The sequence below is a fragment of the Carlito syrichta genome, unplaced genomic scaffold, assembly GCF_000164805.1.
Source record: "Carlito syrichta isolate Samal-C Ts95f unplaced genomic scaffold, Tarsius_syrichta-2.0.1 Scaffold301606, whole genome shotgun sequence".
Lineage (NCBI taxonomy): Eukaryota > Metazoa > Chordata > Mammalia > Primates > Tarsiidae > Carlito > Carlito syrichta.
In genome coordinates this window covers 300461-315428 of record NW_007245702.1, presented here as the reverse complement: position 1 = coordinate 315428, position 14968 = coordinate 300461, and the positions used below count along the sequence as shown (strand labels likewise).

The window sequence follows — 14968 nt, the reverse complement described above, 5'->3', positions numbered from 1 at the left end:
GAGCCACCGAACCCGGCTATTTCACTATTTTCCTGCTGAGTTTTTCCTCGGTTCAGATATGGTATACATTTTCTCAAGTATTTTAATTATTCTATCCTTCAGAAATTTATTTATTTTTGAGACGAGGTCTCGCCATTGTGCCCAGGAGGGTCTCGAACCGGTGGACTCAGGCAATCCTCTCGCCTCCCAAGCAACTTATTTTAAGGCCTCAAGCCAACTTTGGGTTTTCCGCAAGAGAGCGGCTCCTCGAGTACCTCGCAGCAAGAGCTACTGGCAGGGGGCGGATTTGCCGGCTGGAGTGCAGCTTAAAAGCTGCGGCCGGGGAGGGCGGAGCCTCGCGCAGGGCGCGGGTGGGCGGGTCGCTCATTAGACCCGTCCCCCCGAGCGGCCTGGCCCCCGCCCCGCCCCTCTGCCCCGTCCAGCCCTGGGTTCTTGTGAATCCCGGGCGGCCGCGGCCATCCTCCTTACGCTACGGGTCTGTTCTACAGCTCCGCTCGACTTCCACTCCAAAGAGCGGCGCGTGAGTACCGGATTCTCCCTTTTCATGGGCCTATGTGGCGTGGCTGGGTCCCCGCAACCCACCGTCTTCCCGGGGAGCAAAGGAGAGTCCCGACCTGGAGAATCCGGGCCCTCAGGGTCAGCGCCGCGGGGCCTGCCCGGCTCTAAGGCTGGAAGCGCATCGTGAGCCGCGCGCTGCCGGGGATCGGCGGGGCGCGTGGGGGCTCCCGAGCCTTGGCATGCTCGGTCGGCGGTGCGGAGGGGGCCGGGGCATGGGTGGCGCCTCCCGGAGGAGCCCAGGCTCGGGGCTCAGCTCTGGGCCGCGAGGCGCCGCCTTGGGCCTGGCGCTCGCGCACCTGGGGTGGTGCTGCCCAAGATCCGCCCGCTTTCCCTGGGCGGGGAGGCTGGGCCTGTGGCCCAGAAGAGGGTGTCAGGCCTCCTAATCGCTGCTGCGCCAAGCGGGGAGTGGGGTAGGGTACTCACACCATGCTCATGGTGGAGCGAATGCCGAGACGAACGGGGCTTGCTTCGGAGCAACCGAGCAGCTGCCCGGTGTGGTGGGAAAAGGTGAACTGATTTCGGAGCGAAGCCAGGGGTTTGAGAAGACGTATCCTAGCAGCTTCTGGGCTGGTTCCAGCTTTGAAATTCTTCAGTGTTTGGGGTTCCCGATACCAGAGGCGTGGAGGAAGTGCAGTTGCATTTGTTTTGCAGTGCCAGAACCTCGGCCACCAAGCAAACCGACCATTAATGTTGTGCTTGATGATCATCAACAGTTTTTACTTATCCTTACTGTTATCTTTTTGTGGTTACTTCTGTAACAGATAATCAAATAGAGGAAAGACTGGGATAGAATATTGCAGTTATTGGTTGGAATGTCCCATAGCAACCGTGCTAGACAATTTGTATGTATGTTAGCTCATTTAATGCTCACAACCACATTATTGAAGTGGTATTTTTACTGTTTCCTTCTCTAGGAAACTCAGGTTGAGTAACTCACCACATTACACAAGTGGTAAGTAGTAGCAACGTTGGGGTTGGGATTCAGGTCTGTAGGGTTTTAGGGCACAAGCTTTGTGGCTTAATGTAAAAGAACAGTGTTCTTTGGGATAAGCCACATACCTAGGTTTTAAATTTATGCTTTGAAGATTGCTAGTTGTATGACCTTGCCCAGGATACTTAACCTGTTAGGGCCTGTTTCTGCATTTGTAAAATAGAGATAAAATACTTCTTATGTCACAGGCTTGTTATGATAATTAAAGAAGACATTTGTAAAACACTTAGTAAAGTGTCCAGTACATAGTTTGTGGTAAACTATTTATAGCTACATAAATCCTGCTGTGGTCATTAATGAGGGTCAGCAAACTCCAGTTCTGAGTCTGGCTAGCCAGAGCCAAGCAGAATGTGTGCAGGTCTTGAGCATAGGTAGAGGGAAACAACAAAAGATAGGAAAAGAAATGGAAACAAAACACGTAACATATGTAATGGCAGTTATAGTGATACCAACAGATGTCGTAGGCATTCGTCTTTGGTACTCAGGGTCACTTTTGTCTTTGTGCGTAGTTTTCAAAAAACAGTGATTTTTGGCTGATGAAGTGGTCTTTCCATTTCATCCCACTCTGGGCTGAAAAATTCAGTCTCTGGACCATGTTGAGACTCTCTGAACTTGGGGGTGGGGGGTGCTAAAATTCATAACCTACAGACCAAAAAGTGCCTGTCACAAACCCCACAATGATGTGTGCAGTTCTCTCTCAGGTCTAGACCCTGAAGGATGTAGAGGGAGAAGAGGTTCTAGGATGGGGGAAACGAAAGGCCTGTTTGCTATTAAGAGTTGCATACTGACTGGATACCTCTCCCAATTTTACCTATAACCGTGAACTTTTTATTGACAATGATCTTCCACATAAATGTAAGGCAACCTAATTACTACACATTTTAAAATAATTTATTTTACATACTTTTTACATTGATGTCATTACTGCCTTGACTATTTCTCTTGCAGCATTTGTTCAGAAGCGCAGTTCAAACCATACCCCAATTACTATTAATTCTTGGTATAGCTTTATACCAAGCATTAAACCTAGTATAGTTTCCCTTGCCCTCTTTCTTTGTTAGTCATTGGGCTTTTTTTCCTCCTATTTTTAGAGTATTCTTTCTCTTTTTCGAAACTTTCTTTAGTCAGTGACTTACTGCGCTAGAAAGTATGCCTGTTAGCAAAACTAAGAAAGTTAATGTTAGATGTGAAAAGTGATAATATGATGTTTTGACCTTCAAAGATTCATACCGAGCCACCATTGCTCATCAAAGCATGATTCTTCAGGTGAATCTTTTAGCAAGACTCAATGCCACTTCCATTGGTGGTACTCAAACTGGAGGAGTCCAAATTAGGATATTTCTTTACCGTATTCATCATTACCTTCACCCTACAGTCTGACTTCCTTCCCACCAACGTTTTCCCTTCATGTTCTTACTTGGAGGTAAGGATGGTATTGGGGTTCTTTTGGAGAAACTGTTTATTCTTTCATTGTACAGCAGCTTACTAGTATGCAATCATAACTTTAAAAAGACATTAATTCATACTGATAAATGTGACCATTAGTCTAATGGTCACATTTATCAATCTGAATTAGGCAGATAGCATATTAATACAATTTCCCCAGGAAAAATAAAGGAAAATACTACATATTCATTTTAGTAAATCATTTTGAAATGTCCTCTTACCAAACAGGTGTGTTATGTCTTGTTCCTGTGAAAATTACTAAAGCAAGTGTGTGATTGCAATATGTATTGTCACCAGGCGGCTTCAATTTTCTGAGCCCTTAGTTTACTGCGCCTCTCAGCTTTAAGGTGATAGTCAGTATATGTTAAAATAGATATCTGCAACTGTAAAAAAGGAACTTGTCTGTCCATGTTTTCATCTGTTTAAGGGTCAGAATTTTTGGCGAGACCTCATCTCTAGAATAAATCAAAAAATTAGCCGGACGTGGTAGCGCGCGCCTGTAGTTCCAGCTACTTGGAAGGCTGAGGCGGAAGGATCACCTGAGCCCAGCAGGTCGAGGCTGTGGTGGCCGGGAGCTGCCACTGCACTCCAGTCTGGGCGACAGAGTGAGACTCCAACTCAAAAAAAAACAAAAAAAAAAACAAAAAAAGAATTTTAAAAATGTAAGCTGGGCTCGGTGGCTCAGCCTGTAATTCTGCGCCTTTGGGAGGCTGAGGTGAGTGGATTGCCTGATCCCGCGGGTTCGAGACCCGCCTGGGCAACGAGACCTCATCTCTACAATAAATAAAAAAAAAAAAATCAGCCGGGCATGGTAGCGCATGCCTGTAATTTCGGCTACTCGGAAGCTGAGGCAGAAGGATCGCCAGAGCCCAGCAGGCGAGGCTGCGGTGGCCAGGAGCGGCCACTGCACTCCAGTCTGGGCGACCGAGTGAGACTCGAACTCAAAAAAAAAAAAAAAATGTAGTGAAAATCACCACAAATATTTTCTGATGGTGTTGTCAAATTATAAATTATACAGTATCTAAAATTGCTTCCCACCTTCACTGCTTCGTGCTCTCCTTCCCTGCCTTATTGTTCTCTGTAGCACTTAGTATACTATATATTTTACTTATTTGTCTTTATTATTGTCTGCCTCCCTACAGTGTAACTAACTTCTTGAGGACAGGGATGTTTGTCTGCTTTGTTCATGGTTGGTTCCCAGCACCTTACAATAGTGCCCGGCACACAGCAGGTGATCTCTAAGTATTTGTTGATTGAGTGTTGAATGAATGAATAGTACTATTAAACTGCATATGATTGGAACTTACAAAGAGGCTTGCCAAAAGGTGAAAAGCAGCCAATGTGTGTGTGTGTGTGTGTGTGTGTGTGTGTGTGTGTGTGTGTGTGTGTGTGTATGTGTATGCTACACAACCAGAAAATGATATTCTTGAAATCAGGAATGTATAAACATCTCAGCAGTCTTTGCACAATATACACACTTTTAAACCTTGAGAACCAAGTGGTTGTGGTTGTTGTAACTGTAAATGGAAGGTATTTTTCTACCATTGTTCACCTTAAACTAGAGAGAAGGGCATAGTGACAAAATATGAAATGTCTGTCTTGCCCAATTAAGTATTAGATATGCCCAATTAAGAAGAGAAGGAAGGGAGCGAAGTTTTAGAAATATTCATTTAGAGTTGGGGTGTAGTCGGTACTAGGGCAGGTGAGAAGTTCTGGTGACTGGTTCAACATCCAGGAAATTTCAGAAGGTGGGAAGTTCGTAAAAAGGTCTGAGGGGAATGAGAACACCAAGGGACTTTGGTCTCAGCAGGTGGTTGTGCCTTAATATAATAATATCCAATCTGCCTACTACACAGCTGGCCAGCAGCTTTATTGAATCACTATAATTTTATTTTATTTTTTGAGTTGGAGTCTCATTTGGTCACCCAAGCTGGAGTGCAGTGGCAGGGTCACACCTCACTGCAGCTTCAACCTCCTGACCTAAGGCGATTCTTCTGCCTCAGTCTCCCAAGTAGCTGGGACTACAGGCCACCATTCTTGACTAATTTTTAAAATTTGTTTGTAGAAACAAGGTCTCAGTATGTTGCCCAGACTGGTCTCGACCTCCTGGTCTCAAGGGATCCTGCAGTCTCTGCTTTTTAAAGTGTTGGAATTACAGTCGTGACTCACCACGACTGACCACTGTAATTTTAAATCTTTTCAACTGAGTACTTAACCTGGGATTTTTCAGCTATGGGATGCAGCTTTGATTTTTATTGAGATTAAAAAATTCACTTTGTAAATATGTACTTTATAGCCAACTTTGCCAAGATTCATGTTTCATAAAAGTGAGGCAATACTGGGATGTTGTCACTGCTTCCAACTTTTATTAACACATCACTACGTGAACCTGTGATGAACTATTCCTTTGATTGGCTTTAAAATGTAATCAGTTCCTGGGCTCGGTGGCTCACACCTGTAATCCCAGCACTTTGGGAGGTGGCGGCAAGAGGATTGCCTGAGCCCATGGGTTTAAGACCAGCCTGGGCAACATGGCAAGACCTCATCCCTACAATAAATAAATTTTTTTAAAAAGTATCTGGGTGTGGTGGCTCATGCCTATAGTTCCAACTGTTTGGAAGATTGAGGAGGAAGGATCCCCTGAGCCCAGCAGATTGAGGCTGTGGTGGCCATGAGCGTGCCACTGCACTCTAGCCTGGGTGGCAGAGTGAGACTAGGACTTAAAAAAAAAAAAAGTAATCTGTGATATTTCTAAAATGTATATACAATAGCCAACGGATTAGAAAAGTAGTATAACCTGAAACACATGTTAAACTCTGTAGCTTGCTATAAATCATGGAATAGAACAATATAGCATTAGAATTTTCTAGAGAAATTAAGGAAGGGACCTTAAATGATTGCTCACTTTGTAGCAATAAGGACAAGGTGAAACTGTATGTACTTTTTGTTTCTAAAGTACTTTTTGTTTCTAAAGCTAGAGTGATCAAGTGTTAACCCTTTTATATTCCTGTCTTCCCTAGTTCTGCAGGTTCAAGTATAGACTAGACAGTAGTATCACTATTTAGATTTTGCTCAGAATAATTCAAGAATCTTTTTAAAAAAGTGTGGCCAGAAACTGATTTCTTTTGCTGCCATGATACGAGCTGAGAACTTAATAATGTGAGATTCCGTGGATGGCAATAAAACTCATTTCCTTATCTGCATCTATCTGATAGACTGGGCCTGGGTTTGTGTGTTGTTTTTTCAAGTCATTTGATAATTTAATAAAAATATTGAGCAAAGATGCTTACCTAGTGGGAAAGTATGTAGCTACATTATTTTCAGGTATGGCTTTTTCAATAGAGATGGAGATGGAGTTTGAAAAACTTTATTCTTTTTGTTCCATTTCTCTTTTTTGCTTTTATAAGTATTCTGATGTTTAAAGTCCTTCAGTACTACTTCCCAAACAAGGTCCGTATTCAATATAATTAAACTGGAAGAGACCCTATGAGTTACATAAAGAGATTACCTCAACTCTTAGATTTAACAGTTGAAAAAAAACTGAGGCCTAGAGAAGTTATGGCATTTACCCACAGGCCCACCATTATAGTGTAACAAACAGAATCAGCCCACTTTTTTGACTCCTGATGGAGTGATCCTTCCTGTTTGTCCTTTTTCATCTTGAAAGAAAACATGGGCTGGGTGTGGTGGCTCAAGCCTATAATCCTAGCACGTTGGGAGGCTGAGGTGAGAGAATTGCCTGAGGTGAGGATTGCCTGAGATGGCGGGTTCGAGACTCTCTCGAACATGATGAGACCTCGTCTCTACAGTAAATCAAAAAATTAACTGGATGTGCACACCTGTAGTTCCCGCTACTTTGAAGGCTGAGATGCAAGGATTGCCGGTGCCCAGCAGGCGAAGCTGCAGTGGCCAGGAGTATGCCACTGTACTCCAGTCTGGGCGACAAAGTGAGACCCCCCAAAAAGAAAGAAAGGAAGGAAGGAAGGCAGGAGGAGGAAGAAAACATGCCATTTTCCATGTTTTACATGCTTGACCTAATTTCTTATTCCCATTTCTAGTATCTTGTAGCAAAGAGTAAAAAAAAAAAAAATTCGGATCCAGCAGTTCCTATGTATACTGTGTGTATGGAGACACCCTAGCAAAGAGAAAGTGCTTTCTTAGTTTTTAGCTATTTACAATTTAATGGACTGCCTTGAAAAGGAACTGCTATGATGCAAATACAGTGTAAACCATTCCAGTTCTTCTACTCCTTAACAAACTACTCTTACTCTGGTTCCATTTGTTTAAGAAAAATATTAATAGTTGTATCCTAAATATTGAACTTGTAATTTTAAAGATCTTATTATTTGTGTCAGCCTGAGTATTACATTCGATATATTGAAAAGCCATTAGGAAATTAATTAGAACTATTACTGCTATGCTACATTTTAAAATTTTTTATTTTTTTATTAGAAAGCAGAATTTATTGAGAGGACAGAAAAGCTCCCACAGTGGGAGAGGACCCGAAGGGGTTGCCCTACTACTTATTTTTCAATAGTTTTTAATTGACATCATAGTTGTATGCATCTATGAGATCCATTTACTTTTGTTAATGTTCTTTTAACTAATAGCATTAATTTTAATAATAGTATTTTTTTATTTAAAAGTTCTTTTTTTTAAATCAATATTTTTTATTATGATATTGTGGAGTACAGTTAAGGGTTAGGTATACAAATATGCTTCGTTCAGTCCCCCTTGTTGATATAATAGCTATTTTAATAAGCATTTTGGCATTGGGGGGAACAAAACCTGGGTTCTTGCTGTGGTATTGCCACCTGTTCGCTTTGTGATCTCGGGTTAAGTAAGGTAACCTTTGAAGAAGCTTATTTTTTTTCCTAATAGACACTATGCATTGTTTTGAAAATAGTATGCGGTGTGCTGAAACTGATCAACATATTCTGGGGGAGTCAATTCAGATACTGGAGTACTTTCTAATCATCGTAACTATGAATATGCACCTCTTCATTATGTTGCAATCATTGTCTTGCCCAACTCACAGACTTTTGTAAGGTTCAGAAGCTAATATAACATTTGGAAGCACCTTGGAAATTGTAAAAAACAAAAACTATCCAGATATATAGCATTATTAACTAGCTTTTATTTTCCCCTTTTCTTCCACTATCCTACTCTCTGTCCTTAAGTTTAAGGGTAAAAAATAATCCAATAGTCATTGGCAACATGAATGCATTTTTTAAAAAAATAGTGGAATATAGTTTTAATTCTTAGTGAAAACAGAAATCTCTAGAGAGCTTCTCCAGCTCCAAGGTACTTTAATTGCTCCCTGTCTGTACCATACAATTTTATATTGACATATACTATTTATATGTGTATATAAATAGCCAAGTACTTATTTCACTTTTGTCCCCTGCCCTTGAACATTTAGAACATTTAGAAGGTATTCAACAAATAATTGTTGCCTGAGGAGACCCCCCAATATGATTATAGTGAGCTACAAGCTCTTCTTTTCCTGCATCATGTCTCCACTTCTTAGCATAATAATGGACACACAATAACCTCTTTTTTTTTTTTTTTTTTGTTTTGTTTTGTTTTGTTTGAGTTGGAGTCTCACTCAGTCGCCCAGGCTGGAGTGCAGTGGCCGCTCCCGGCCACCGCAGCCTCGACCTAATGGGCTCTGGCGATCTTTCCGCCTCAGCCTTCCAAGTAGCTGGAATTACAGGCATGCGCTACCATGCCCGGCTGATTTTTTGATTTATTGTAGAGATGAGGTCTTGCGGGCTCAGGCAGTCCACTCACCTCAGCCTCCCAAAGGCATGGGATTACCGGCTGAGCCACCGAGCCCGGCCACAATAACCTCTTAATATATGCACTTGCCAGTTTGACCTAGACCTCCCAGTAGCCTAGCAGCTTTTGGATTTACCACTGTATTAACCCCTCTCCCCCTTTTTTTGGAGGGGGCACTTATACCTGTTTTGAGCACCACAATTTGAGAAACACTCCCTAGGACATTTATTGCTGATGTTGCTGGGCCCAGTTCCAGCTGCCCCGAGGTTGCCCTTGCTCACTTTCAGTAGTAGTCAGGCAGGATGTACTATGGAATAACAGTTAGTGAATCATGGTGTTAGAACCAAAAGGAAGTTCTCGAAATTTTTAAATGTAAGCCAGGCTTCTCATTTTGCAGCTGAAGTCTAAAGATTTGCTAAAGGGATTGGTAGGTAGGTACTGACTTCTTTCTCTCAATCCTTTTAGGACAAATTACCAGTCACTGGTGGACCTGGGCTCCCCTCCCTCATTCAAGCCAGCTATGGAACAATAGTTTAGGTAAACAAACTCTCCTGAGAAGATTTAGAAAAATTAACACAATCTGTAGTCAAGGCCGACTCCTTTGGTAAATTTATTTTGTGTAAATCCTAAAGAGTTTAAAATTACTATTGCAAAAGGCTCTTCATAAACAAAGATGAGAAAGTTGCTCTATGTTTTACTAAATAAGAAGCCATCTATGCTGGGACAATCAACTGAAATATTTGAATAGTTAATAAAATAATTGCTACAATTCATAGAGTGTCTAATATATGCTGAGCATGCTACAAACCTACAATTGTCAGGGTTTTTTTAAATCCCCATTTTACAGATGAGGAAATTGAGGTTCAGATAGATAATTTGGCAAAGGTAACACACCCAAATAAATGCTGGGAAAGAAAGATGAACCATGCATACTAACGGCAAAATTATTGCTCTTTTAGCTACAAATAACCTGTGTCAGATGCCATGCTTCAGAAAGAAGCAGCAATGAAACATGGTTGCTGTCCTCAGTTCACAGTGCATAGATGAAGCAATGAGCCACACATAGAATTAACAATAATGGAAAGAAAAAGCATCAGTGCCCTACCAGCATCAGCAGGTGTCAGCAACAGCTTTATGGAGGAAGTGTCATTTAAAGTGGATCTTGAAGAACTTAGATCAGCAGAAGTAGCTTCTAAGGTAGCCTACAGGCAGATGTTGGCAGAACCATGAATGACAAGTTTAGCTCCTTGGACTATGGTAGACCCTGGGCAACTATTAATAATTTAAAAAAAAAAATCATAAGTGAAAAAATTATAATGTGAATGGAAAGAAGATGGCAGTGGGAATACCTATTAGGAGACTATTATTGTAGACAGGTGAGAGATTCAGAAGGTCTGAAGTAGGATTGTGACTATGGGTACAGTGAAGGGTCTGTCTGTATCTCCATGTTTGAGAAAGATTTGTGGTTGTAGTAGACAGAATCTCCATGACATCTTTACTAGATAGATCTAAGAGTAGGTTTAATGGGAGATGGGAAAAGAGGAAGCAAATAAGTCTTCAGGATTTTTTTTTTTTTAAAGAATCATTCCCTCACCCTGTCATCCAGGCTGGAGTGCTGTGGCAGGACCACGGCTCACTGCAGTCTCTGCCTCTTAGGCTCAAGCGATCCTTCCTCCTCAACTTCCTGGAACTATAGCAGGAACTACAGATGCGTACCACCATGCCAGCTAATATTTTCATTTTTTGGTAGAGATGAAGTTTTGTTGTGTTGCCCAGAAGAGTCTCAAACTCCTGGGCTCAAGTGGTCCTCCTGCTTTGGCCTCCCAAACTGCTGGGATTACAGGTATGAGCCATCAAGCCCAGCCAAGACTTCGGGATTTCAGCTAGGGCACTGGAATGACCATATTCCTTAAATTTCACATATCAGGTGCCACTTAAAATATGAGGTCTTAATTTTTAGTTTTTTTGGTTTGTCTGTGTTATAATGTTGATTCAGAAAGTTAGGATGACTGGGAGAATGGTTGATCTGCTTAGTATTTCCAGGAGTCTTTGCATTTCAGAAGAGGCGTTTGAATCAAGCCATTCTTCAGTAAGTAATCTGTATGGTAGGAAAACTGTTGTTTAATCCTAGGGACTATTTCTGTTTTTTTTTCCTATCATCCAAGTCTTTGGGGAATAAAGTACTACACAGGATCATTTAGTTGCTCAAGCATTCCTCTGCCTAGTCACTTATCCTACCCATGTCTCCTATTTTTCAATACTCAAAGAGTATAAAATATTAAAAAAAATTTTTTTCATCATAACTTGTGGACAAGGGATCCCATTACTGTTTTTTAAAATTGTGTATCATGTACTGGATAATTATATAAAAAGGAAAAGAGCATCTTCATGAATGTTGCTATTAACAAGGTTCCAGACCCAAGTGTTTATGTAATTTGTTCCATTTGCTATTCAGCCTTAATAGGTTTCTAGATGAAAATGAGGCTGCAGTCAGAGTCATTTTTAGGAGACAATGCTGCTAATAGAGGAGATTTGTTTCCTGGCAGCAATGCAATTGTGTAACTGTCAACAATTTGCTAAGTAATCATCTGTGCCTGGCATATTGTTTTTGTAGCTTTTGTATGAGCATTTTTAGGGGAGATAAACATTGTTCTTCTGATATGTTGTATCTCTTTGCTGTGAGATAGACCTCATACATAGATGTCTGCATTCGCTGTTGACTTCTCCCCATCCTTGGAAATTTGAAGACCTTTCTGGTGGCTAGCGTAGGATTCGCTACATGTACTTTGGGAGCTTTAGCAGTCCTTGCCCATTCCATGTCCATCCACAGGGCACTGTGTTGTGCTTGGTATTACTAACATGCAACTTACAAGACTCTAAACCATCTTATGCAAAGGAAAAAGAAATCACACAAGTAACATTTAATTCTGCAGATTCTGTGTTAGATATAAAAAGCAAGATGCCTTGCATATGCCAGATTTATACAAATTTACTTGTAGTATCCTATTTTTACTGATGAGGAAATCTAGGCTCAGGAAGTTGAATTTACTTATATGTGGTCACACAGCAAGTGCCAGATGCAGGATTCAGCTGAGGTATGCATTACTCCAAGTTTGATCTTGTTCCTGTACTGTAGTAATCTGTTGCTATCAGTACAATAAGAATGAAAAGGGATGGCTTAGAATAGATTGGAATAATCAGGGTGATCATCATGAAGTGGAATAATAAAAAATATGAAACATGGGCTATATAAAAGAGGATCAGACCCAGGAGGCAAGTAGTGATAAAATAATAATACTATTAAACATTTGAACACTTACCATAAACTATGTACTGCTGAAATATGTTAACGCACTTAGCACTTATAATGATACTTTGAGGTAGTTATTTTCATTTTGTAGATGAGGAAAGCCAGAGGAAACAGAGCGGTTAAGGATCTTGCCTAATCTCACACATTAATTGGTGGAATCCAGATGAGAACTCAGGCATCTGATTCTAGATCCCATGATGGGGGCAGAGATCAGGAAGGGACTAATTAAGAGGGGGAACTTCAGGGCTGATTACAGTAGATATAAAAAAGGGGAAAAGGTCATTATACATAGGGGCAAGGAGTGGAGTAGTGATATGGTTTTGGGGAATACTATATGCTGATTGATGCCTGAAGCCTTTAGAGGGATAAGGTCAAAGAAGAGGTAAATGTGGACAAAGACCAGGAGGTGTCAGCCTTAACTGGTCTCAAACTTCTCATCTCGGTGCTGGAATTATAGGCATGAACCATTGCACCAGGCCAATGCTCACAGTTTTTTAGTGGAAGGAGGAAGAGAAATCTAGTCAGCAATGGCAAAGAGGAGTATCAGTGATGGAAAAACCAAGAAAGAAGAGATTGAGAATCTGGTGTAGTGGCTCACACCTGTAATCCCTGCACTTTTTGGGAAGCTGAGACAAAATTACCTGAGTCCTGGGATTTGAGATGAGCCTGGGCAACTTGATGTGACCTCATCTCTACAATAAAAATTTTTAAGAAATTAGCTGGGTGTGGTGGTGTGTACCTGTAGTTCTAGCTAGTTGGAAGACTGAGGAGGAAGGATCACCTGGGCCCAGCCATGAGTGTGTCACTGCACTCCAGCCTGGGTGGCAGAGTAAGACTTTGACTCAAAAAAAAAAAAAAAAAAAAAGCGCTTGAGGATGAAGGCCCAGTGTCAGTATGCCAGAGACTTCATGGATGTGAATAACTTTAAATGAATTCTATCTTCTCTGTGCTTTTGTGTGTGGTATTTCTCCTTTCCTATCAATTAATTCTTGTTTCTTAATATGTTTTTAGCACTTCAAATTTTTTCATGGATCAAGGTGGAAAGGAATGATTATTGTATTGCTTATGAAAGGTGTCAAACTCTGTAAAATATTTAATATGGTTTATTCTGAGCCAAATGTGAGTGACCTAGTCCTGTGACACCCTCCCTAGGAGGTCCTGAGAATATATCTCTGCTGTGATTGAATTGTAGCTTGGTTATATACAATGTGGCAGGAAAGAAGTTATAAGTGAGACATATATGAGATTTATACTGTTTCAGTCCGGGAAAGTGGAACATTTCCAAGCATGGGCCCTCAGATTATAGGTGAATTTAAAGATTTTCTGACATAATTAGTCAGCTAGAGTCGTCTAAGGAATTTTGCAAGCAGTAAAGGAAATGGGCAGCCTGGAGAGAGATGAGGAAGGCACGTTTCTTTATATGTAAAAGAAGTCTTATGGATGGTGGCAGAGTTCAGAGAATGCAGGTATGTGTATTAAAGGGTATATGGAGTTTCCAAAAGACAGCTTTACAGGGTCATAAAATGCTTTGATTTTCCTTCTTTATCTGTTATGTCAGAGACAAGCTGAGAGGTAAACCTCATTAGGTAGTTAAAAAACCTCTCTCCAAGCCTCTTATTTAGGAATTTGGCAAGGTAAAGGAAAAAGATCAGAGTTTAGTCTTCAGTGTTAACACTGTTAGTACAAATGTCCTCTAATATTGTATGTACTTCAGAACAGAAGTAGCTGGTCTTCTGAAGTGGGTGGTGTGAAGACATGCTAATTTTGGTGCTGAATTCTGACTTTGTTTATTGCTTGAGAAAGAGTCCTTATTGGTATCATGTTAGAGTGTTCTAACTTGTAAGACACTGTAGAATTAGAAGAGATTTGACAAGTGACATTTTCAAATAAGCCATTACATCCTATTGCCTGTTTGAGAACTCATGGTACACCATATCCTTCAGGCAGGCTCTCAGGACACTCTAAACTTGCCCCCTCTACCTGTCCTACTTTGCTTCCCCCAACATAGATGCTCACATCTGTGACATGGGGAGGTGTCCACACTGTGTCTTCTAGTATCCTGCTCTTTCCTGCTTCTGTACTGTCTCCCACTTTACCCGTTCAATTTTCCAAAGCTTAGACAGTGTCTCACCTACACTGTACACCTTCATTGATTTCTCCTACACCTCAATCACCTACATTGATTTCTCCTTGCCCTTGACAGCTGTTGTACATATGGTCACTACTATGTATTTTAGCACTTAACCAATTTGATGTATGTTAAAATGGCAAGTAACCAAACCAAGCCAATCAGAAACATTTGGCTTCATAAAAGAAAACATTAGTTTTGCTTTTACAGTGATGAGTAAACTCTGACCTTTTCCCTTTACCTTTCCAAATTCCTAAATAAGGGGCCCGGAGAGACAGACATTTGTTTTTTAAATTAATTATTAATGTGATTTACTTTCCATCCTGTCTCTGGCATAACATGACATAACAGATAAAGAAGGAAAGTCAAAGTATTTGTATGACCCTGTAAAGCTGTCTTTTGGGGACTTTGGGCACCTTTTAAGACATTTGCCTATTTTCTCTGAAGTCTGTTACCTATAAAGCTTCACATCTACACATCAAGAAACTTGTTTTATTGCCTCTTTATCTCAATAAGACTCCTCTTCTCCTGTTTTCCAAATTCTTTAGATAGGAGCTACAAATTGCCAGTCAGAAAATCATTGGATCCACCTATAACCTGCAAGTCCCTGCTTGGAAATGTCCCACCTTCTTAAACTAGTTAAATCTCACATGTATTGGTTTGTGCTTTTGTTTTGTTTTTTGTTTTTTTGAGCTGGAGTCTCACTCTGTCACCCAGACTGGAGTGCAATGGCCGCTCCCGGCCACCGCAGCCT

At 41.1% G+C, this 14968-nt stretch overlaps 1 protein-coding gene across 1 annotated transcript in view; it reads left to right on the top strand.

Annotated features, from left to right (window-relative positions):
- The first annotated feature begins 1471 nt into the window (after positions 1 to 1471).
- CPNE3 (copine 3) overlaps positions 1472 to 14968 on the top strand; it is a 46407-nt gene continuing 32910 nt past the window's right edge. Inside the window, exons 1-2 of the mRNA XM_021710836.1 lie at positions 1472 to 1507; positions 9174 to 9178. The gene's annotated coding sequence lies outside the window, so the exon portion shown is untranslated. The remainder of the gene's footprint in view (positions 1508 to 9173; positions 9179 to 14968) is intronic.